The sequence below is a fragment of the Cynocephalus volans genome, chromosome 2, assembly GCF_027409185.1.
Source record: "Cynocephalus volans isolate mCynVol1 chromosome 2, mCynVol1.pri, whole genome shotgun sequence".
Lineage (NCBI taxonomy): Eukaryota > Metazoa > Chordata > Mammalia > Dermoptera > Cynocephalidae > Cynocephalus > Cynocephalus volans.
The window spans coordinates 187,451,647-187,460,613 of record NC_084461.1 but is presented as its reverse complement, the minus strand read 5'-3'; the positions used below and the strand labels follow the sequence as shown (position 1 = coordinate 187,460,613).

The 8,967-nt window shown below is 43.5% G+C and overlaps 1 pseudogene; it reads left to right on the top strand.

Moving 5' to 3' along the window:
- Positions 1–7,531: 7,531 nt before the first annotated feature.
- On the top strand, positions 7,532–7,647 carry LOC134371429 (5S ribosomal RNA; annotated as a pseudogene).
- The last annotated feature ends 1,320 nt before the right edge of the window (positions 7,648–8,967 follow it).

Below are 8,967 nucleotides of genomic sequence, written 5' to 3'. Positions count from 1 at the left end.
TTGGCCGAGGGGGGAAGGAGGGAAGACCAAAGAAAACAAACCAAAAAATAAATAAATAAAGCAAGCCAGAGCCGAGATCTACAAAGTTTTGCACCAACACTTAGGCAGATCCGTTTGCAAAGTCCTAGGAAACCATTTTCAGCAGTTGTGGGGGGGGAGGCGTCGACGTCATAATCCCCGGAACGTAAACATTGTTGCCGATCGCGCTCCGAGCCCGCGGCCGGGCTAGTGGGGAGGGCACTCGGCACGGGATGGGGGGGCGGGGGCGGCGGCCCGAGGAGGTGTGGGGCGGGGACGGAGCCCGGGAGGCACCGGGCGCCGTTAGCGCCGTGGCATCGCTGTTTTGTTGTTGGGTCACGAGTGCGCCTCTGCACGCAGGCGCCGCCGCCGCCGCCGCCGCCCGGGAGTTGTGTGCAGAGCTGACTTTTGGAGGGCTGAGTTGCAGGCGGCGGGCGCATCCCGGAGATGGCGGGGCTGGGAGGGAGGGAAGGAGGAGGGGGTGGGGAGGGAGGTGCAGATTTGCAGAGCTGGCCTCAGCGGGAGGCGCGGAAATGCAAGCCGAGCATGCTGGCGTGAAAGCCCCCAGGGCCTGGCACCCCCAAAACGACCCCCCACCTCAGTCCCTGCCCCCACTGCCCAGGGCTATGTCCCTTCCTCTTCCTTCATCTACCCCACCCCACCCCCATTACCTGCGTGGCCGACCCAAATGCAAAACATTTTGTATCTATAATTTCTTTTTTTTTTTTGCTTTTCTGCTGCTTGCCTTGTTCATGGGGGGTTGGGGAAAGCAATCCTCGCCAGACCCCCACGGGCAGACCTGCCTTATGGAGGAGGCATTTGGAGGGCTCAGAAGGAAATTAGCGCAGCTCCATACCTGTATGGACTGCATAACTTTTAAACTCCCAGGACTCAAAGATATGGGTCCCCTCACACACACACATTCACAGGTACAGGAAATACAGCCAGACCAAAGTCTTTTCAGACCGCAGCTGACCGGAAGACGTAGCTTTTCATTCATTCATTCTGCCCGCCTCTGTGGAGTCCTTTACTGGGCGACGAGCCCTGAAACAGAAGTTGGACATTTTTTGAAGGACCTTGCGCTCGCCAAGAGGAGGAAATAGATGCTCAGGAGTGAAATACGGAGAGAATCGGATCTGGCGCCTCCTAACGCAGCCCGCAAACAAGCGAAGGGTAAGCCCTTGTTGGCTGTTTATAGGAGAAAAGTTGGTGGAAAGGTGCATGGCGTTCTGGAACGGGCGCGGGGAACTTTGGGGACCCTTCGATTAATTTTATAGGGCTTCTTAGCGTAGGTACTGGCACCCTCTGTACAGAGGTAGAGTGCCATTAGTTTTCGGCATGCTTCCCTGACCACCTCCCTACTGCTTGTGACCACCCCCAGAACAGGTCCTGGGTTGTCCAGCAATTCCATCGTGAACAACAGTCAGGTGGACTTTAGTTGTGAGAAAGGCTGGCCCCTAAATATTCCTCCTGCACCCTACTAGGCCTGATCTTGAGGCTAAAGACTCTGATAAGACGACATGGCACCGGTGGGTACAATAAAGAAATGTTGTAGATGCTCATATCAGGCGTTGAGCATGGCACTTTATTTCTACCATCAACCCTGTGGGATAGTTAGAGTAGATCATTTTACAGATGGGGACACTGAGTCTGGGAGAAATTATGAATCTGGATGATTGCTCCACTCTTGCCTTTATATCGTTTTCATGTCAACAAGCCATCAGACAAACGTGTGGGGAGGAAGTGGCTTCCCCACCAGATCGGATGTGAACCATCAGCTCCGTATTGGTCACCCTAAGAGAGCTTCCCCTTCACTCACCTTAGTTTCCTGTCATGTCTTTCTGTAGTCTTTTCCACCCACCCCCAGATTCTACTCTTTGTAGTTTGTTTCAATCCATGTTCACTAGCTGTAAAAATCTTTTACGTAGAGATGAGGCTGGCAAACATCAAAATTTGTTTCCAAACTGAAATCGCTCACATTGGCTCTGCTGCATCCCCCTGGCAGTCCATAGTGTGAGTGAGAAGGTTTCTGCCTTCAGCCTGGGTCCAGAACCAGGGACCATTTTATTTGCTTCTCTCTTTCTCACAAGTACCCTTTAAGGGAAATAGTCTTGTTATTCCCTATTTTGCAAAGGAGGAAACTGGGCAGAGCCTCTCCACCCAGATCACACAGCTTGGATATGGAGCTGCAGGGGCTCAAACTGGAGCCTGGCTTGACTGTTAGGTGCTTTTTCAGATAAAAAGTTTCCCTACTCCCACGTAATGAAATAAACATGTTTATTTCAAAGGATGGCCTAGAGGGTGGTGGAAAGTGAGTTAAGTGGAATAAAGCAAAACTGTGAAATAATACTTGATCTTATTCTTTTCTCCCAGAGACCCTTCCCTCCCCATGTGGCCTCATGGTGTCCCCAAAAGCTGGCATCAGGAAAAGTTCCGATAGCAGCCACCTTAGTGTAAAAACAGTTAAGTCCATATATCACCTTAATGGGGAGTTCCTGGCCTGTCAGAGTGGAAAGGGGTTGAATAGTCACCTAATTTAATCCCCTCCCTTTACAAACCTCGAGGAAACCGCAAACCAGAAAGAAGAATGGGCCAGCCTGGGGTTTGTTCCCCTTTGACTCCCCCAGGATGCCTACACTGCCGCCTGGTCCTAAGTGGTCACTCCATAAATGTTGGGCCCTTGATGGATCACCTTCCCCAGCAATATTTGCATTTTCTCTTTATCAGTAATTGACAGATGAAAGGCTTTGTCCTCCTTTTGAAAGAATTCCAAGCATTTGCTCAAAGTGGGGGAGGAGGTTATTTTGGGCCAAAGGGGGAAGGGCCAAGACCATTGAGCTCCCAGTGTTGGCTAATTGACCCAGAGCAGTGGAGAGGAGGTGAGAGAGGAGATAAGCTTAAGGTGCTTATCCAAGAGATGTACTTTTTCTTGCAGGAAAACACCACCAGGCCAGTCATATTCAAAACACAATAATAATGATTTCCTGGACCCTCCTGCCTGTTCTTACAAAAGACCCAGTCGAATCCTGTCTGTGTTATCTCCATTCATTCATTTCTTCATCAAAGGTTGATTGAGCAGCTCTGTGCCCAAAGACAGAGTGGACAGAGAAAAGCTGGAAGAAACAGCTTCAATTGTACGCATAGTCCAGGCTGGGCAGGGAGATGGTAAAACAGCTTCCCAAGGATGGAGCCCTCAGAAACCAGAATCCAGGATTTTTGAAGTGTCAAGAAGCTGAAACTGTTCTCATGCTCATAAATAATCATAATTTGTCCTGATTTTTGAGAACTTACTATGTCTTTGAGCCAAGGCCTTCACATTTCTATCTCTTTGAATCCTTGCCAGAGCTCTATGAGGGAGGTCCTGTAATTCCCCACTTTTCTAGCTAAGGTTCAAAGAGAGCTCCAGTTAGTTATCTGGCCAGATTTTACAGCTATGAAATAACAAGATAGGATTTGAATCCAGAGCTTGTAGGAATCCAGGACCCACAGGATTTCCCACTATACTATGCCTCCCTCCAGGGCTGCCGCACAGAACAAGATGATGGAATCTAGGTCTGCGCTGTCCAGTACAGTTGCCACTAGCCATATGTAGCTATTGAGCACTTGAAATGTGGGAGATGGAATTAAGGAATTGAATTTTAAATATTATATAATGTTAATTATATTTAAATAATTATATGTAGCTAGTATATCTACCTCATTGGACAGTGCAGCCTTAGAGTGTTTTCCAGAATTTGTCTTAATTCACCAACCAGCCTACATAGACCTCAAGGTCTCATTTGGAGCTGGGTCCCTGTAATCAACCGTCTGGAAACTTGTGGAATGAATGAAGGGTACGTGGGGGAAGGGGCCAGGGATATTAGCAAAGGTTTCCTGGAAGAAGCCATCTGGTGCAATGTGAGTGCTTGCAGTGTTAGCCCTTAAACCACTCACTCTGAGTGGCTGCCAAGAGCATGGCACTTTGTAGGCACCTGGGGATACCAGTTGGATATGAGATTGTCCCAGCAGCTCAGATCTCACAAATTAGCTTCTCAAGGACAAATCATTGGTGATGGGTAACCACTTCCAGATATATATCCTACTGATAGACTCAGCACAAAGATGTAATCCATTGCAACCCTGTTTGCAATAGAAAAAGACTGAAACAATTTAAAAGTTGGGGAACTAATTAAATCATTCTTGTACCATTTATCTGCCCACTGAAATGCTCTGGAAAAGAATAAGGTATTTGCCTTTGGTTATTCGGTGAAAAAAAAAAAATGAGGGCTAGCTGGTAACTTACCAGGTAGAGCACAGTGCTAACAGCAAGCTCCAGGACTGGTTCAATCCCTGTGCCAGCCAGCCAAAAAAAAAAAAGGTAACTATATGGGCTTATGTGGAATGATTTGATAGTATCCTTAAATTAAAACAAAACAAGGAAAACTAAAAAGAAACTGGAAAAAAACCCAAAAAACAAAAAAACAAGATAGGAATACTAATGGTAAATGTGCTGACCACTTTATGGAAACCAAAGGGGATATATCTATATCTATATATATTATTTTATATGCATACAATTTCCTTTGAAAAGACCAAAAAATGGGGAAAAGAACTGGGAAAGGAGAAGAAAACCTATTTGGTAGAGTGAAGTTTTTACCACATGTATGCATGAATCTTGCCTGACTTTGAACCTTACAGACTTAATTTGATTTTATATGCTGTAGTACCTTTTGAATTTTGTACCATGGAGATATGTTACCTATTCAAAACTGAATTCCATTTTAATCATTTTTTAAGCCTATAAGTTTGAAAATCAAACAAATCTAAACCAAATATTATTTAGATAAAGATACTTAAGTGGTAAAATCATAAATAAAAGAAAAAAGAGTGATTAACACAAAATGCAGGAAAAAACTTAACTGTGAGGAAAAGAAATAAGAAAAGTAATTGTTTCTTAATCTAGATGGTGAGCATATGAGAACATTCTTCAAAATATGTTTAAAGCCTGGCCTATTGGTTCAGTTTATTAGAGTGCAGCCTTCTAACACCAAGGTCATGGGTTCAGATCCCCATATCTGCCAACACACAAAAAAAGTGTATTTAATTATTGTACAAGTCCTATTTATGAAACATTCCACAACTAAAAAATTGTTTTCCCGTACCATCCAGTCACCAAAAAAATAAATGGTTTTCGAATTGTTCTCCCCCACCACAGACAATCCCCTTTCTACCCTCCATACCCAAATCCCCAGAAAACATGTTAATAAATCTCTTTGGTATTCTCCCAGAAATAGTTTATGCATTTACAAACATCTACATATATTTTCTTTTATGAATGAGTCATGAAAATATACACACTGTCCTGCACCTTACTTTTCACTGATTATAATCTTGGAGATCTTTCCATATCTGTAGAACTGCTTCATTCTAAAATACTATTTATGGATGAGATAAATCTGAATGTTGTGATACAGAAAAGTTCAAGATTGGTTTTTAAAAAAGTCACAAAATAACCTGTATATTATGACCCTATTTATGTTAAAATAAACTATATAGGTAATGTTTTTATATATATATATCCCTCCCAACCCCCCAAAAAGTTAAGAGATGAAAAGCTTGAAATGGAGTAGTGAATAATTATCATTGATCACCGCTGGGAAGGGGAGAAAATTTGGGAGGGGATTATATAGGGACTATGCAGTATTTATATATAATTTGTATTTTTAACAACCATTATGACCTTTATTTATTTATTTATTTATTTGTCTTTTTCGTGACCGGCACTCAGCCAGTGAGTGCACCGGCCATTCCTATATAGGATCCGAACCCGCGGCGGGAGCGTCGCCGCGCTCCCAGCGCCGCACTCTCCCGAATGCACCACGGGCTCGGCCCATGACCTTTTAAATTTATCAAATATTTCAAATATAAAGCAAGGCATAGAAAATAAATATAGCAAAGACTTGTGTATCTGGCATCCAGCGTTACCAAATCTTAAGAGTTTTGCCATAGTTTGTATTACCTTTGCAATTTAAAATATAAATACTTTTATAAATTTGAATCTAGGGGAACAGCAGACCACACTATTTCTGTTAAAGTGGTTGGAGTTCCCAAAGATTTTTTTTTTTTTAACTCTTCATTCCCTTGTAAATTGGAGTAAAAGAAAAAGGAATAGCAAAATTAGACTGTCAGGCCTTGGCCATTTGGGGAAGACTTAAGTTTCCATCTTTTAAAAAAAAAAAAACAGTTGCCCTCTAGAAGTCTGTATTGTCTGTATTTTACCATATTTCTCTTCCAGTGTGAGAATTGGAAGAAAACTTGGAAATAACAGGTGAGTTGGTTAAGGGGTTAGTCTAAGGAAGAGAGTCATAAAAGTTCAAAGATTCTTTAAAAACTTGCATCTTTGGATTGACGGACAAGTGAGTTAACCAGTGGAAATAAAAATCCAAGCATTACTTCATCGTGCTCAATTGCCATTGGCTGACAATCCCGAGGGACAGACCAGAGGGCTGGCAGTTAACCCTTTCAGGGACGATCACACCCTTTGCATTTATTTTATTTTAAAAGATGAAATAAAGACGGATGAAAGCCTAGAAAAGTACCCAGACCTTCAAGTACAGCCTTTGGATCTTACTCCAGAAGGCAGGATTTCGCCCGCAAAGGAACAGTCAGGGACAAATTTCCTGGAGAAAAGTTTTGAACTTTTAAAATGGGGAATGAGAAGACCTTGCTGAGTAAGAAGAGAGGGGAGGAGAGAAGTCTGATTCACTTTTTGTGCTGTCAGAACAGAGAGCAATGTTGGAGACAATTCCATTAATCTTGCAGCGATCAGTCACTGAGAGGATTGAATTGCATTTCCTGCCCAAAGATGTAGAGGCAGATGACCTCTGCAGCAGCCCTCAGACTCCCAGTTCACAGCTGGAGAGAGGATGTGTCAGCATTTACTTTCAGGTCTCACCCTGCCCTTTGTTCAAAATTCAGACTCTTTGTGTTCAGGCTGCTGCAGGAGTTTTTGTAGTTGTTGATGCTGTTGATTTTTTTTTAACCGCCCACACCTTGCAACTTCTGAGAAACAAACTCTCTATTTGGCAGGAGATAATATCTGGAGGTGCCCCAAAGAGGGAACCAGAACTGACATGGAATTTTGAGAGGCCACTGGGCCTTTTGGCTTTAATTATTGCCCTTTCCTGGGCTCACTGAATGCTGCAGGCTAAATTGGATAAAGCCAGAAGTCCAGCAAAACTAATAATAATGCCTCGTGTATACATGGCTTTATTACAAAAAAAAAAGCTTTTACATGTATAACCTCATGTAAAAGGCACTGTTAAAACAGAAGCATTTACATAAAGGAACATCCTAAATCTCCAAATACAGTCAGCTACATGACATTGGACAAAGTGCTCATGCTGAGTCTCAGTTTTCTCATCTGTAAAATGGGGGCGGTAATAGCAAACGCATTAGAGTTCTGTGAGATTGAATGAGCCAATTTCTATAAAAGGACATGGTAAATGATTCCTCTTCATTAAAATGAAGTCGAGTCTAGGCCATACCACCCTGAACACACCTGATCTCCTGATCTTGGAAGCTAAGCAGGGTTGGGCCTGGTTAGTACTTGGATGGGAGACCACCTGGGAATACTAAGTACTGTAGGCTTATTTAAAAAAAAAAAAAAAAAAAAAAGTAAGGCAGGCCCGTGATAACACCAAGGCCACGGGTTCGGATCCCTATGTAGGGATGGCCAGTTAGCTCACTTGGGAGAGCGTGGTGCTGACAACACCAAGTCAATGGTTAAGATCCCCTTACCGGTCATCTTTAAAAAAAAAAAAAATGAAGTTGACCTCGTAGGCTCTATAGCCATAACTAGTTGTGGATTGGGGAAATTTAGCTTTCCCCCAAGGGGAAGGCTGCCTGCAATGATTGGAACAGCCCTGCTTGCTTCTCCAACATCCTTTCTCTCCCCAACACAAAATCTTCAAAGTCTGAGCGCTCTGAACTATATTGAGTCCTTTGATTCAGCGCACCCTTTCTCTCCTCCAGGACTTTGCGTATGCTGATCCCTTCCCCTCAGCGCTCTGTCCTGCCAGTCCTTGTCCCCCCAAAAGCTCTTACTTCTGCTGGAATTAGCTGAGGTATCTCCTCTCTTCTGCCCCACTCCTAATGCTTATCACATCATCTTGTTGTCTATGCTCACAGCAGACTGGGAGCCCAGGGAGGGCGGGGATCCTGTCTTTCTCATTCACTAATGAACTCCTACACCATTCATCAATGTATCTCTTTCATCAACGTGTCTTCTACACAGTGCCAGCAACTCCCCTAAAAATACCCATGGAATGGAAGTCCAGCACCCCAATAATTCCTCCCTCAATCCCATTAAAACTCACCCTTCCAGAACTCTACGAATAACAGTGCTGAGATTTTCTCTTCTCCTGGCTAACCATTTTATAACACCCTTTGCAGATGGTGTCAGTGGCTTTTTAACTCTCCTTGAAATGACAATCATTAATTCACCAGTTATTTATTGAGCACATCCTTGATTCATACACAGAGCAGGCTTTATAGGAAACCCTCCTCTTCACCCCTATTCTTGGCAGAGAGTAGAACTTTTCCTCCTGTTTAAGGCTAGGATGTTCTGAAATGAAGACACTTGGCTCTCATCCCCAGGCCGGAGAGAGAAATCTCTGTGACAGCCCCTTGCAAAGTGACAGCAGATGAGTTTACCAAGTTTACTCTCACACAATGCTCTTTCTCATTCAGAACACCTCTTCATAATTATAATAAAATACTCATGTGTTAACAGCCTAACATCTGTCTCTCACATTAAAAGGAAAAGTCCCTTAGGAGACTGACCTTGTTTGTCTTTTTCACTGTGAATCTTCAGCCCCTAGGAATGAGCTCTTAAAATGTACTCAGCAAACGTTTGTTAAACAAATTCCTCAAACTCCACAATACATCTTTTTTCTTTTTTTGGCAGCT